Below are 15021 nucleotides of genomic sequence, written 5' to 3' on the forward strand. Positions count from 1 at the left end.
TCCCTCAGAATGGTTTGCTCCCTTGGCCTTTTATTTTGTGTCTGCAATGCAGAAGTTAATGTCAAGTAATAGCAACTGTTGTGCAGGGAATAGCGAGGACAATATAAAATAGAGGAGAGCAAATAAATATTTGTAGTAACACATCGGGCTTTTTATAGTTAATAGAAATGTTCCAACATATATACGTTCTGGAAAGATTCATAAAATCTTACTTTAGGCCTTAGATTTCCCATAGTTGGAGGCCTTACTCAGACTCTTTCCCCCTCTGTGCCTAGAAAGAGATCCCCAGGTATTACAAGGAGCAAACATCTTCCAATGTGAAGGCTATAGTTAGACTGAGCCAGGCGGTGAGTAATCCAGACAGATTCTCCATCTCACCTGAGGCTGACGCCTCGACCATAAATTCTGTTTTCATGGTTCTATTTTCGGAACATGGACTCAAAGCGTGATGTGCTTCTATTTCCTTCTCCCCTCTCTCTTTTTCCTTGACTTTATCAGAATTAGATATCGAATAATATGATGGGAAATTCTTTTAAAGAAACTGCTTATGAAATAGTAAAAAAAAAAAAAAAAACCTGACAAAACCCCCATTTTTTTAAACATACCTTTGAGGTTAGACTTGAGGCTAATGCCCAAAGCATCAAACTCACTCTTAGACCCAGAACAAGCTCTTTAGCATGAACAAGCACCAATTTCTACACTTACGAGTAGGAAGAACAAACATCTACCACTTACGGTTGGCTTAGGTATAGGAATAATATATATCTGGCTAATATGCAAAGTGTCCCCTCAGGAGCTGGACCAGAGACCAGAAATTTGATTGCTCGCTATGATGTGCGCTGACCACCAGGGGGTGGCATGGAATGAAAAAAGGCCAGGCTGCCGGCCCTGATTGGTCCTGATCACCAGCCAGGCCAGGAACACTACCCATGCATGAATTTGGTGCACTTGGCCTCTAATATATATATATATGTATATAGTAAAACAAACAAACAAACAAACAAACAAACAAAAAAAAAACTGACAAAATATATAAAGAAATGACACAGGTCCTAAACTTTGGTAGACACTCAAGAAAGAGCGGGTGGCTATTTCATTGCTTTTGTTGTCATTATTGTCACAGAGTATTTCATCCAAAATTCTGAAATTTTCCCTAACATGGAAATATCCAGTCATGGACAATGTCCAGCCATGCTCACTTTAAAAGAAAAGCACAACTGTGACTCCTTGTTTACCTTTGAATGACACCTATTGTCCAGAGACAACAGAAATTAAACCTCCGTCACCCCCCCTCCCCCGACTTTAGTACCCCCAGCACACAAAGCAAAGGGAGAAAAAGAGTCTGGAATATTAGGTTTACACATGAAAATATAGATGCCCACTCCTCTGATAAAATCTGGTAGAAAAGTAATTTTGAGGATGAAACAAGAAACAGCAGGCAGGTCTGGGAAACACTGTGGCCCTGGGGCTGCTCTTTATCTTCTCCCCTAAATGAAAGCAAATGCCCGAAGCTCTCCAAAGAACCCCATTAAGTAGAGTTTCCCTATCATTTTCCACTTTCATGCTGGTTATATGGTCCAAGCCTCTTCCCTGTGGATCAGTGCCAAGGAAGGCACCAAGTATTAGAAAATCATCATCGGGTTCAACAATATGAAATTGTGTGTGAAATATATGTTCTTCCCTCCACCATCAAATTATGTCACGCTTAGCGTTTATAAAGACTGGGAAATTAGCGTACAGGTGATTCTTTAACTCCCCATCTCACTCCTCCTAAAGAGCTCCTTAGTTAATTAAATAATCAAAAAATAATGGGCACATCTTCCTATATTAGTCTGCCTTGTTTATTGGCTTGGCATGGCTGGGGAGGTAAGGGAAAGCTTCTTTGCTTTATTAAACGGGAAGAATTATCTTCATGGCCAAGAGTGAGCAATAACATCGGGAAACATCACTATCCCTTCCCCGTTCCTAGAGGAGATATTATGCTATATCAGGTACTGGGGATCATCACAGAGCACCAACGTTTTGCAGCAATAACAGCAAAATGCATCTCCATTAACAATTCAGACAGTTCCCTCACTCTCACAAACCCCTCCACCAGGGCTGGGAAGGAGAAAGAGGAAGAGTGCCAGGTGCTTGGTCCAGCTAGATTCGTAATGAGAACCTAGACCAGCCGTGGGCAAACTATGGCCCGAGGGACGGATCCAGCCCGTTTGAAATGAATAAAACTAAAAAAAAAAAAAAAAAAAGACCGTACCCTTTTATGTAATGATGCTTACTTTGAATTTATATTAGTTCACACAAACACTCCATCCATACTTATGTTCCGGCCCTCCGGTCCAGTTTAAGAATCCATTGTGGCCCTCGAGTCAAAAAGTTTGCCCACCCCTGACCTAGACAGAACACTAGATAGGAGAGAACACAGAGGAACTTTGTATCATGCCAATAGCTTCCCGGAAATATATCAGGGGGATGGCTAGTACAAGCATGATGTTTATCATTGCTTATTAGTATTATACTAGCAATAAGTTAAATGACGAGGAGGGGGGTGAGGAAGAGGAGACGAATAAAGATAAAAGAGAGAATTTTATTGGCCAATATTTATTTAGCATTTACTCTGTGCCAGTGATTCCCCTAAGCCATTTATGTGTAGTATCACCTTAGGCAGTAGGGAGGTGGGGGTGGGGGTGGGTGAAGAAATGGCTGGTGGAGATATGGCTTGGCAAAAAGGCTTTGATCAGTCATGGAAGATCTCATGTGGGCTTATATTTAGAGTTTATCTTAGACAGTTGAGAAGCAGTGAAGAACTTTTAGTAAGAGAATGGTGTGCTCAGACTTGCATTTTAGGAAGGTCATTCTGACAGTGTGAGACATAGATTGAACTAGGGAAAGCTTGGAAGGGAGATCAGTGCAAAACACAAGGCTCACCTGGTGGCAGTTCATGTGAGAGATGCTACTGTCTGAAGAAGGTGTGTGGATGGAGATGGGAATGAATTCAGACGGAGTCTCAGAGACAGGTTTGCCTTAGTGATATCTTAGACAGAGACAGTAGACTTGGAGTGAGGAAGAAGGAAGACATGTTTATAGCAGATCAACCTCACTTCCAATTTGCCATGTAATTTGTGATCAATAATAATGTATAAATTGATATTACTGTTCACATAATAATATAAAGTAAACTTCCAAGTTTCTCCTATAACAAAGCAGCAACAAATTATATATGTACAATATAATATAAAATTATATTATACATAAAATATATAGGAGATAGAAGAAAAACATTCCCATTTTAGAACAAAATACTTCCATCTTAAAGTTTTAAACATTTAAACATAAAAAAATTTTGAGTGTCTTCTTCCAGAAATATCTCAATAGAATATGTTTGTCTGCTATAGAAATATTTTCACAACAATGTTAAATACCTAAGGGTATAAAAATCTCTCCTTTCCCATAACTTTTTAGAATTCTACACAGTAAACCACTCTTAATATGCCTAGGCAAGGAATGTCTTCTACTAATCTCTCTGTTTAAAAATATACTAATTAAAAGTCTTCTTGCTTTTGTCTGTTTCAAATTTTAATTGAAATTCAAAGTTTTAAAAACGGGTTTTGCCCTATCCAAAGTCATGTGCTTCCTGTTACTGAACACCAGAGGGCATCATTCTGTGAAAGCCTGGATTTGGGCGAGGGAAAGAGAGAAGGAATTGCACTCCTAATGAAAGAAACTGACTTTTTAATGTGTACCCTTATCTACCATAAAACATTACCATGGTAACAGCACCAGTTAAGATGATTGTATATTTAGGTCACAGTATGAAAGAAGGATCTTGTACATGTAGGGGGCAAGGAGGGAGACTGGAAACGAAATAAAGTAAGACAAGAATATATACAGTGTGGAAGCAGGCAAACCAGCCAGAACCGATCTCACCCCTTGCTAATAGCAGTTTCCCAAAGTCACATTATGTCTTTCAAAGCAAAGGTGGCTAAAAACTCTAACCAAAACGAAAAGCTGCCCCTGAAGTTCAGACCCTTAAGTACCAGCAATCTTAATTAAGAAAGAAGCACTCATTCAGCAAGGCAAAATGAATACAGGGCTAGGCTGGAGGTTGGGATGTATGCAGTTCTTGGTTAGGCATCACGTTGGAAAAGCTCCTCCATCCACTTCAACAACACGAATTATGAGTTAAACTGCGTGGACGCAAAAAAAGGCCACATGCTAACCTGACTAGCTCAGGGAAGGCCTGTGTGGCAGTTTTGCAAACTCAAGGACCTACAGTAACCACAAAGGATGGTCTGAAATTAGAACTTTAACTAAAAGCAGTTTATAGCGGGTAGTCATGTCTTAGACCAGTATCTTCCCTGATAAAGGTCAGTCTTTACCTGAACTGAGCCTATTGTCTTTTTGCACCTAAGATAACAATCCTGAAATGTCAGGGTAACTTGTAACTTCCCTTTTTCCGGACCCCTCAGGGCACAACCAAATACTATAAATTCCTCCATTGTGATTGTTATCATGTTAATTGTTGATGTTAACTATCCTGCACCCACCTAAGTAAAAGAAGCATGTATCTATCATTTTACTTTTTATCCAATTCCGGAGGTCCCCCCACCCCTTTGCTTTCTCCCACCTCCCTAATCTATCACCAGTGGATTTCACGTAACCCACTTATGTCTCCTCCTTTGATTGTAAAGTATAAAACAAGGTGAAGAACTGCCATTCTCTGGAGCATCATCCCAATCTGTTGAGATTCTGTTCCCCTGCAATTGTCTACAGTTTGGCTCAAATAAACTCACAAAATTTTTTTACAGGTTTGGATGTTTGTACGTTAACAGCTGGAAGATATAAAAATTCTCTTTTATCCTTTTGCACCAGACAAAAAAATCTCAGTATGGTTATAGGTAGAAATAGCATCTGCCAAAATTTAAGGCAATTTTGGTGCCCTCATTTTCCTCTGCCAGAGGCAAACACTGTTTAATCCCAACAAGCATGTTGCGGCAACTAAGAATCTAGTTGGCTCTGAATCTTTCTCAGTTAGGGTGGAGGGGATACCACACGAATATGCACAATTGAATTAAAAGGAGGGGGAGAACATCATCAAACTGAACAGTTTTGATTTCCCAAACGCAGGGCAAACAGTTACTAGCTGTGTGATTTGGGGTCCTTACCTCTGAACTCTGGTTTCCTCGTCCATAAAATGGGAAAAATAACATCTATTTCATAGGTTTGTTGCGATGATAAAATGAGAAAACTGATTCACCCATTCACACATTGAACAAATACTTAACCTAAGATGTGCCAGATACTGTTGTAAACAGTGGGGACAGAACAGATAACATAATACATGTAAGGTACTTAGGACAGTGCCAGGGACTTCGAACACACTCTTTAAAAATGCATTTCTAAGGGGACTGACCTGTTTCCTTTGCACCACACAAAACACACACTCCTAAAATTACCACCACCAGCACCGCCACGTGACCCAGCTGAGCTTGGGTGGATGTAATCAGTGGCCTTGCTCCAATGCCCTCTAATGAAAGCAGTCCCAACACTTGCTCCATGAACCAAAGATAGGCAAAGTGGGGGCAGGTGATAGGGACTGACAGCCAGATGTTGATAGCCACAAAGAGGATATTGACAGTGTTTGATATATAGGTGTCCCCTGAGGAAAATCACACAGAGTCCACATCATAAAATGGGCAACCACTTTCAATATAAGTTTAAGTGAAGAAAATCAGTTCTTTAGAGGAACTGGCTAACAAAATGTTTCTCTCTTGATCCTACAGAGTAAAGGGAAGAAAGACTAAGGTAAGATTAAGAGTGGGGCTAGAATGGTCAGGTTTAGACAGTTATAGGCACTTTCTCCCAGGCATACCCCACACAAGGACTAACTCCAGTGATGGAGGCTGAACCCAGCACTTGTGCCTGTTAATAGTATACCCACAGGTTCCTACCTTTATTTTTTTCTTTCTTTCACCCATTTCCTCTTCATTTCCTCTTATTCTACTGTCCTCTCTTCATCTTTTCTACTTGATTTTACATTGTTCAGGGCTGTGGGTCAGAGAGACATGTGCTCCGTAATCAGCCCACCTCTCCCCCTCCGCTGACTTGCCCTCCAGGCCTCCCCCACTGGCCAGCAGGCTGCAAACTGCTGTTTACTTCTCACCTCTAGAGCCACCCCTCTCCCTTCTGTGTCCTTGAACCTGAGAGCTGGCTACCCTGGAACTGAAATTAGAAAATTACCACTAAATTTACATCCACCTGCTTGCAGTTGGGGGTTACCTGGGCAAAGAAGGGCATAGAGTCACATTCAAAGCAACGTAATTTTTTAATGTGAAAATAGCACTAGCTGACCCCCAAGTCGACAGACTGTGGGGACCATGCCAAAGGGACCTGTACTTCTGTGTGACTGCCAGTCTCTTCCACCTCCACCCCTGAAGTCACTTGAGAACTACAAGCAGGCCCTTTGGGTTCTCTTGAACTTGAACTATGACAGGAATATAAAAATCCACCTATTTCCTCACTCCAATCCCCCTCCAGACACCCTCAGGCACACTTACATACACACGCATTTATTGCGTTTGAAAGAATTCCAAGCATCTGTCAGGAAGCACACCCTGAATTTGGGGTCCCAGGACTCTCCCCACTCCCACCTCACTCAGAGTTTTAAAACAGTAAGTGGACGTGACTGGAATTGTTATGCCTTTTCAGGGTCAAGTTTTATTTTTCAGTTTTCACGGGCATAATTGTTTAACCCAGTAAAGCGTGTAGAGTCCATAGAATCTTCTTATCTCTGCCACAACCTGAACACATCACTAATAACAGTGATAACAATAAAAATTCATCTGGCATGAACTTACTGCTTCTTGAGGTTCTTAGCTGCCAAAACCTGCAGAGCTGTGACACTTTTCACACAAAATTCTTCCACTCACTTGACAAGAGTCTCAAAGTCCACCCTCTGAATTGCAGCCGAATGCAGTTCCCAATGTGAAACCCGTCACTGGCCACAACAACTGGTTTACTTCTATGATTATCAGTGCCCTTGTTGTGAAGGCCCCAAAGATATCACACACACACACACACACACACACACACACACACACACACTCCTAATTGTAGTTTCAAACTGTATCATCACCCTTATTATTTGCTTATCAATGAAAATGTACCATGTGCTTCTCAGTACTATGTATACATACAACCAGATTGCCAACAAAATAACAAAGCATGGCCTTTGCCGGGTTGAGAGAGTTTAGAACTACCTCACCTTCAGCAACCTCTCCATTCAGGTAAAGCAGAATGGCCAGGAATGAAGTGAGCTGCTGGTCCGCCCGAGGAACCAACCATCTGGATTTCCCTGAGTGGCTGGAGAGAGGCTGCCCACTCTGGCCTGAGGCCTGGTGGGAGGGGAGGGGGGGGGCAGAGGCAGGGCACCCAGCCGCAGTCTCTTAAAGCTGCTCCATGCAGCTGGAGGACCAGTCTTTCTCCCCTAGAACCTCCCCCCATCCCACCCCCAACCCAAATTCGAGTTTATCTCAGGCTTTTTCTGTTGTCCTACGATGTTGTTGTTTTTTTGGAGCCGGGGTTGGCTCCGTTCTCCTCCGGCCCGGTCCTCTGCGGAACTGAGGCCGTGGCCATGACCCTGACCTTGGCCCTGGACACGGGCGGGAGGCTCCGTGGAGCCCAGACTGCGGACTGCCTGCTGGAGCGCGGGCGGTGTGCGGTAGAGTGGGGACGTGTGTCTGTGGGGGACGGACACACCACAGGGCTGGCTGCCAGGTACCCTCCGCCCCCCAGCGCTAAGAAAAAGAGCAAGAAAGCCAGACAAACCAAACAAACAGAGAGAAGATGAACGGGAAATAGAGAGTCAGTGTGGGAGATTCCGGAGCTGGAGGGCTGGGAAGCACCGCGCTTTCGCTGGGCTGGCCACCCCTGGGCGGGCAGACGGGTGACCCTAGGTGGCCTCAGTCACAGAGGTGCCGGGCGGGCTGTGAACTAACTTCAGGACACCTGAGGGCAGCTCGGGTGAGATGTCTGCAGGCAGGTCTTCTTGCCCTCGGCTTCTATCTCTATTTCTCGGCTCTCCTCCCGCCTCTCTGCACCGAGGTGACATTTCCATACAGGCAACAGCCTGGTCTCATGACCTGGGGTTGGTGAGTTCGGTTGGGGGATTTTGTGGCTCAAGGCAGCCTGGAGGACTGGCGAGGGCAGGAGGGGAGAGAAAGAGATGGGGACCCTGAAGGGGAGCTGAGGGAACTGAGGCAGGGGTGTGTGCCGCTCTCCGTCTCTGTGTCCGTAAATCAGGGGAATCTTCACCTCTTGAGAGCTCCCCTAGGTGAGCTTCCTCCTACCGCTCTGAGGGCGCCCCAGGGGCTGCGGGCAGGGCTCACAGGTGGAAGGTGTGCGCGATCCACCCCGCGCGGGCTCGGACCGCGTCTCGAGGGTTCCGCGAGCCAGAAGACACTCGCGGTCGCTCAGGTCCGCAGGTGCGGACCGCCAGGGACATCAGGAGTGGAGTCACCCCTATCCAGGACCCGAGCCCCGCCGGGCTGCCAAGGGCCCATCGTGAGGCGGGTGTTGGCGATGCCCGGCACGGTCTTGGACCTCTGGAGCTCTGGGCTGAGCCCCTGTCCCCCAGCCTGGGCGGAAAGCCTATATGCTCTGCGGAGCTGAACTGGGACGGGGTTGCACAAGGCTTCCCCCTCCTCTGTCCTGGGACCATTCGCTCATACTTATCCCCCTGCCCCTTGGCCATGGTCCACGAACCGCGGCACCACAGGGCGGAACCTGGGCACGGTGCATAGCCTTGGCGAGCGGGGCCTCCACCCCAAACGCCTGGAAAACGTGGCAATCCAGGCAGCAAGGACCGTGAGGGGTAGGAGAGGGCGAAGATCTCCCTGTCTTTTCAGTGACGGCATCTCGGGAAGCGGGAGGGAGTCGGGTGACAGTGGAGGGGTGTCGGGCTGGAAGAGGCAGCGGTGCCCTGGCAGGCGCGGCTCCCAGGCTGCCTTCTGCCTTCCGCGGGACTCAGTGACCCGCGGAATCACAGCCCTGCCCCGCGCGGTGCCTCGTCTGCCCCTTCCTGCCAGACCCGCCATCGCTCCCTTCAGCCCTCCAAGCCCCAGGAGCCAAAGTTTCCGTTTGAGAATCTGCACTTGTGGGGGACCCTCGTCCAGTTTCCCAACCCGGAGCCCTCCGCACCCGGTTCTGGAGATCGGGAGGGACCCCGCTGTGCCAGGGCCCCGGGCGCAGGCAGGCTGAGAGCTGCGCGGCGCGGCGCTCTTACCTGCTGCGGGTTTGGCTCCAGCTACCTCCCCGGAGTGCGACTTCCTCGGTGCAGCCGGCAGGCGCGGGGAGCCCTTCGCGGGTTCGGGGCGGACCGGCTCCGGCGCGAGCTGCGCAGGGCTCAGAGTCCTAAGCCAGCCGCCCGCTCGCTTTCTCCCTTGATCTTGCGAGAGAAAAGGAAAAGATTAGTTGGTGCCGCGACACCCGGAGGGGTGGGGCGGGGGAGGCGGGGAGAGAGCGGAGCCGGTGGTTCTGGCCAGAACTGCGGGGCTCCGGCGCGCGCCGCCAGAGTCGCGCACATCACAGGGGTCCCGGTCCCTCCGCCAGTCGGGAGCCCCTCGGCGGCTTAGATTGAAGTGAAACTGACTCTGCCCCCGCCCTCCACACCAAACCACCCAAGGAGAAGGAAAAAGGACTTTGGAGCCTGGGTTTCAGGAAGATGACGAGTCTGGAGAACAGAATAGAACCGAGACCTGCATGGACCGGCGAGCCGGGCGGGATGCATTTCTTCACCAAAGTGCTTGGGAAAGTAGTGATCAGAGTAGCGGCAACACCGATCAGGATGCCTGTGGCTATTTCCTAGCGGGATCTGCGGTTGCAAGACTCTGGCCAAGCCTCAGGCTGGCGCGTGTGCGTGTGTGTCCGTGCGTGTGTGTGCGCGCGTGTGTGTGTTTGTGTGTGTGTGCGCGCGCGCGCGTGCGCTCGCTGGAGCGGGTCTCTGCACCGGGCGCCTTTGGTGTTGAGCAGGAGAGCGGATCCCTTCGTGCGTGTGTGTTCCATTAGCTGCAATGGGCGGACAGTTTCTGGAGAGAACATTTACAATTTTCTTGCAGTATGACAGGATTAATTGCTGGTGAAGGCGTTCCTCCAATGAAATCTTCTCTGCTCTCTGATTTGGCGGTTCTTCTGAGCAAATATGACAGCCTTTTCTCCAGGCTCCTTTCCGCTCCTCTCCACTTCCATGCCCAGAGCCCCGCTCTCCATCTGCAATTTCTACACCAGAACCTTTACAATCACTACTGCCACCACCACCACCACCACCCAGCCCCATTCCTGCAAGTATAGGATTGCTCTGAGAGTGGCATGGTATTCTGAGGAGACGCAATGTTGCTTTGCCATTGCCGAAGACACTTGAACCCAGTTTTTCCAGGTGGGAAAATGTTAGAATAAATCCGCTATGCTATGGAAACACATAATCGTGCTAAACTGTTCAGATTGTTTATTTCTTTGGGGCATTAATAAATGTGCTAGACTCAAGAGATATTTATTCTCTAGAGATATTCTTCCTTGTTTTAAACACAGATCAATGCCCTTGTTTTCCATGAATAGGCATTTGGGTACAAAGTATTCATGGAATTTGGGATCTCCATAAAAAATTATAATGCAAGGTTTTTGTGCTCACATCGGCTACAGGTTTTTATTTGTTTAATGAGAAATTCTTTCAAAGAGTATTTATTATTTTAGGTGCTAACCCGTTTGATAAAGGCACAATGACAGTTCTGAAGTACAAGACTTGCTTTTATGAAAGTGTACATGTATGTGAAGACAACATCAATGTTTGATATGTTCTACAGGCTGCATTTTCTCTCGCCCAACTTTGTCAAGCAAATGAAAAAAAAAGTTGAAACCTTAAATTGAATAACACAATATTAGATGCATCCCTTTTCGATCACAAAGACAAACAAGGAGCAGTTTGAAGATGCATTGGTTTAATATAGTTAATTAAATTAAATTAAATTCTCAATGCCCGGTCCTTTGCTAAGTGTCAAACAGCATAGAGAATAGCAAATGTTACTCTCTGTTTTTATAAGCTTCCAATCTTACTGCTAAGGAAAGACACTCATATGAAACACCTATATAACGGTTGACAATCAAGATAAGTACACAGCAATATAAATTCACTAGTAAATGTAAATCTTGTAGTTTCTGCCCTTTCAGATACCTTGCAGCCAACAACAAGCAGGACGTAGCACAAACTTAATTTTGAAGTCAGCCTGAAATCATGCATTACAATACTGTGGCTCTACCTTCAGCTTCTACCCTCACATCCCACCATCACTGGGAGATGTTAAGATATTTGTTAGAAAATCAAGACAGCTCTGTTCAGTCTTAATCTCGGCTTCCCCCAGCATTTGGTCCATTACATTAAGTATCTGATTTTGGCATTTCTTCTCCTTTAGGTGCTCTTTAAAAAATGAATCCACATTTTCACTCCTTACTCTTATTTCTTTCTGCTAAGCCTCTATAAATCCATGGAGTTGCTTGACTGTTTTTGAACACACACACACACACACACACACACACACACACACACCCAAAGCCGAAAAGAAAGGGGCACAGATCTCTGACCAGGAATAGAGAAGAGGAAAACTCAGTAATCTGTTGCTATTTTGTCCTTTCATACCATTAATGCCTTCTTACCCATAGGACTACACATTCCCAAAAGAGCAATAAAGCAAAAAGTCAATGAAAGCCAAGAAATATTTTCTTAAACTTGAATAAAACTAAGTCTGTGAGTAAGTGAACTACTATGTCCAATAGGAGTCACTATACTTATGTCCTTTTGAAGAGGAGCTGCAAAGAGACGCAGCATTTTCAGCAAATGATCAACAATGTTGTCCATTTTCTTCTTCTAGGTCATCAATGAAAACACCTTTTTACCTATACTTGTAGCTGTGCCACTCACTGTGATTTTAGAGAAATCATTCAACTTTTCCATGCCTCGGTTTCTTACTCTGTAAAAGGGACATTGTAATATTTCCTGGGGTTGTTATAAGGAATAATAAGGCTTCTTCATGAAAAGTTTTCAGTAGTGTATGGCATATAGCAAATTAGCCAAAATTATAAGACTGTGAGTTAGGAATTTAAAGCACAGATTTCTGGGTTATGTATCTGACCTACTGGGTCAAAACATTTAAGAGTCAAAATGATAAATATCATGCAATAAGCATGTTAAACATTATGCATCATAATACTAATCCCAAGAAGCCCAATTATTTCCCCCTTCTAGTTTTTTTCTATACAAACAAAAATTATATAAATTCTGAGCATTTTATTTTTCTCTTAAGCCAGTTCATTTTCTCAGATCAAAGAGTACTCCCCCATCCGAACAATACAGCTTTTACATTTATTAGTGACCCATGGTGTGGAACATTTTCCAAAGTGCTTTTGTAAAGACTTTGTAGAATGCATCTATGGGTTTCTCTTTATCCACATGCCTGTTTCCCACCTCAAAGAACACTAATAAATTAGTAATTTCCACTTGTGAAGCCAAACTTCATTACCTACCACCTCACAGAGCTGGTTTTAGGCGTGCGCTGACAAGTGCAGGAGCCTGAAAGGATGACTTTGAATCTTTGACAAAGCTCGCTTCTGAGTAAGACTGGACATGAGCTCGCCACTAAGGTCAGGCGAGGGGGAATGACTGGCGGGTCTCATTCCTGGGAAGGTGCATATTTGAAGCTGCCACGTTGATTTCAGTGCAGCAATAATGGGGCTTCAGTAATTAGATGTACAAATCAGCGCTCTATCATTATAAGTGGATTAAGAGGATGACAAGTTCAACTTGAGTGATTTCCCACTAGGTATGGTGGCCATAACGTTTTCTTAATTTTTTGTTTTCAAAGAACCAAGAAAACGAAGGTGAGACTTTTGCTTATACAGGGAAAATGAGCCCAAAGCAGGGGGAGATCTTGCCTTGCTCTTCATTTCCCACTCACACAAACTGAGAGTTGAGCGAGGGAAGCACAGCATTTGCCAGCAGGAGGTTTGGGGAAGGCAGGCTGATTTATCTCATGTATATGAAGGGGCTCAGAACAGGCCTCCCCAAGTTGTACGGCTTGGACATGTGGATTATTTCAAACTAAAGGCAATGAATACCATACAGGCTCAAGAAACTGCTTTTACCTCTCCCTTAAAGAATTTAAATTGTGAGCCTTGCCCATAAGGAGCTATTATCAGAAATAAAATTTTATGTCTTATCTGTATGGCTGGGAGAATACCTAATTACTGAACATCTGCTTTCCTTATCATCCTGTAAATTATCCTACCCCTCCACCCCCTGAAGCTCTAGGCCCCTATCCCATTCCTTGGCTCAAGATGATAGCATGTGTACCTTATTTTAATGTTCTGTCTTGGAACCTCTCGTGTGTGTGTGTGTGTGTGTGTGTGTGTGTGTGTGTGTGTGTCTGGGGCAGTGGTTCTCAACCTGTGGGTCGTGACCCCTTTGGCGGTCGAATGACCCTTTCATTCACAGGGGTCACCTAAGACCATCCTGCATATCAGATATTTACATTATGATTCATAACAGTAGTTATGAAGTAGCAATGAAAATAATTTTATGGTTGGGTCACAACATGAGGAACTGTATTTAAAGGGCCAGAAGGTTGAGAACCACTGATAGGGGGTGGTTCTTGTATGTATGAAATTAAATTGAATTGTCCCCTGTTAGTTTGCCTCATGTCTATTTGATTATTAGACCATCCAAAGAACCTCTGTGAGGCATAGGAAAATTTTCCTCCCCAACGTATGACAGGAGAACCTTTCTCTTCCTTGATCTCAGTTTGAAAAACAACAATTCTGGGTTTAAAATAAACGTCCACTAAACAACAATTGCTGCCTAAATTGAGTTCTTCAGTCTCCCTCACTGTTTTTGAATTTTTTTAAAAAAGATGTTTTAATGACTTTTAGAGAGATAGGAGTGGGAGAGAGAGAGAGAGAGAAGCATTGATATGAGAGAGAAATAGCCATCAGCTGCCTCCTGCACAACCCCTACTGGGGATTGAGCCCCAAACCTGGGCATGGTCCCTGCCCAGGAATTGAACCAGCAACCTTTTGGTGCATGGGAAGGCACCCAACCAATTAAGCAACAGGAGCCAGGGCCTGTTCTGAAATCTTGATAATAAACACACCATTCTTCTTAGAGTTATTTATTTTTCCTACAAACCTTCTCAGAAAGCAATTTACATGCTTCTATTCTCTAGCTAAAAAATATGATCTCTTTTTCTCCTAGAAAATCCTAAGCTTTCCTTTTTCAGACTCCACAATAGGAGTTTCCATGCACAAGTGGGACGGATTCCCAGTGATGTTTGGTGACAGTCTAACAAACAAGGATTTGCTATTTTTTTCTTTTCCTTTTTTTCTTGAAATTTGGCACCACAGCTGTCTTCAACTCTTCCTCTCTAGCAGCGGCGGTGTGATCCAAAGCCTGAAAACATTTACTGCTGCTGAGTCTAAAATATTTAAAATACAGAGTTATTTTTCAAACAGGGAATGGGAAGAGGGGGATAAAGTGAAACACTACCCTGCAAGATGTTAAGCAGCTGCAATGGTGGTAAATCTGTGTTAAGAATAAAGAAAAAAAAGCCTTTCGGGAGTTAGTTGACTTAGAAAAGTTGTGTGTGTGTGTGTGTGTGTGTGTGTGTGTGTGTGTGTGTGTGTGTATTCCTCCGACTGGAGGTAATGCTGAGTTCCTCTTCAAAGACAGGGGAACTAACACAGTCAACCACATCCACTTCACCTTGACTTTGAGGAACAGCTTAAACTTCCCCTTTTCACAGCTTAAGTCAGATGCTGGACTCTCCGATGGAGATGCGATTGTAGCACCTTCAAAGTGAAGGTCTTATCAGACTCTTCTCTGTGGATAGAGCCCCAAATTATTTGAATCAATAGCTCTTTGTGAAGGAAGGAGTAGTTTCTAGGAACACTCAAAATATTTTTAGTCTGTAAGGAAGCCTAATTTCT

The 15021-nt window shown here is 44.9% G+C and overlaps 1 protein-coding gene across 4 annotated transcripts in view; it reads right to left on the minus strand.

Annotated features, from left to right (window-relative positions):
* The window catches only part of CHRM2 (cholinergic receptor muscarinic 2), a 135745-nt gene extending 125258 nt beyond the window's left edge, over positions 1-10487 (minus strand). For 2 of the 4 annotated variants that reach the window (XR_004970947.1, XM_036328575.1), the window contains exons 1-2: positions 9753-10486; positions 9281-9442 (exon numbers count right to left, since the gene is read on the minus strand). The gene's annotated coding sequence lies outside the window, so the exon portion shown is untranslated. Of the gene's footprint in view, positions 1-7261; positions 7333-9280; positions 9443-9752 lie in introns of those variants that run through there. The other 2 variants (XM_036328573.1, XM_036328574.1) reach the window with 2 other exon arrangements.
* Positions 10488-15021: the final 4534 nt, after the last annotated feature.

This window comes from Myotis myotis, unplaced genomic scaffold (assembly GCF_014108235.1).
Source record: "Myotis myotis isolate mMyoMyo1 unplaced genomic scaffold, mMyoMyo1.p scaffold_m19_p_11, whole genome shotgun sequence".
NCBI lineage: Eukaryota > Metazoa > Chordata > Mammalia > Chiroptera > Vespertilionidae > Myotis > Myotis myotis.